Source organism: Mustela lutreola, chromosome 17 (genome assembly GCF_030435805.1).
Source record: "Mustela lutreola isolate mMusLut2 chromosome 17, mMusLut2.pri, whole genome shotgun sequence".
NCBI lineage: Eukaryota > Metazoa > Chordata > Mammalia > Carnivora > Mustelidae > Mustela > Mustela lutreola.
The window spans coordinates 22,554,332-22,555,772 of NC_081306.1; positions in this window are offsets into that span (position 1 = coordinate 22,554,332).

The following is a 1,441-nucleotide window of genomic DNA, read 5'->3' on the forward strand; positions in this document are numbered from 1 at the left end:
GACAGCATGACCCTGAGGTGCCCTTCTCATGCTACAGAGTCTGGGGCCTGGTGAGAAGCTGTTTATCCTCCAGAAGGACCACTCAGCCCCCACAAGTGCAGTCAGACCCCTCATCTGTCTGACAGTTTTGGCCTTCGGGACTGGCCACAGAGATGCCCCCCGACCTCCAGCAGGAACCCCTTCTCCAGTCCAGTCGGGCATCCATGCCCAGCCCCAGCCCACCTGAGCCTCACAGCTGGTGTGCCAGGCCACAACTGGGGGCCGTCACACTGCCCCGGTCCATCACTTGAGAGGATAAAGCCAGATGACACGAATGAGAAAACACCCTTTTTGGAAAGAACGTTGTTCTCGGAATTTCCAAAAGAGCATTGCACAGTCATTGTAGGGAAAATTCAAAACCCTGTCCCACTTCTCTTATTCTGGTTTTCGTTCTGATTTCGAGTTATGTGGGGGGAGGGGCTCTATTCCTTTCTCAGCCTCAGAGCCTCTGAAACACCCCATAAACTATTTTCTTTTGACAAGTTTCATACCTAAAAACAGAAGTTGCAAGACGAACACATTGTGGTCATACAGGTTGGGCCTAGCCTGACCGCGTCAGCACCCGGCCACATCTGGTCCCCTCTGTCGCTGGCTCCCGTCCCCATGATGGTGGAGGTGCCCCGTCCCAGCCCATCCCCCCGCATAAGCCCCGTGTCTCCTGAGAACAAGGACTTTTCCTGCGGTGACCCCAAGACAATGTTCACCTTGGGCAGGGAACCGGGCAATCCCCCCACCCAGCCCAGTGCACGCCCAAGGTCTGCCAGTCGTCCAAGCGAGGCCGGAGCCGCCGGGAGCCTTCAGCTGTCCTGTCCCTTCAACCCCATCACGGAGGGCGGTCCTGGCCCTTCGCGGCGGAGCACAGCCGCCTAGCAGGGTGTGTGCAATTGCCGGGTGGTGAGGGACGCCATGCCCCAGAGCCGCGCGTCCTCGTCAGCACAAGCCCCGGGAGGCCCAGGCGGTGCTCAGCCTGTCCTGGGCTCCGGGGAGCATCCGCGGGGCTTCCAAAATCCTACATGATTATAGAAGACATGATTTCTTCCCCTTCCCGCTTGTCGGTAACGTGCAGGCAGATGCCGAGACCGCGCACGGGGTCCGCACGCAGCGGACCTGCCCGGACGGTGGAGGACCCGCCTGCGACCGGTCGTTCCTCCCGCGCCGCCACCTGCTCCGGGAGGGACAGCCTGCCCGCCTTCCTCCCCCTTCCTCCTGTCCAGTCCTCGCGGATCCTGGCTCCATTCTCCGTTCTCGGGGACCCGGTCCCCGCTGGTCACCTGAGCGGCGGTGGAGCACCCTCCGCCCCAGACGGCACTGGGGCGCGGCACTACAACTCCCAGAAGGCCCCCGCGCGCATGACCCCGCGCGGCCGCCGTTGTGCCTCAAGTGCGCAGGCCTCGCGGGTCAC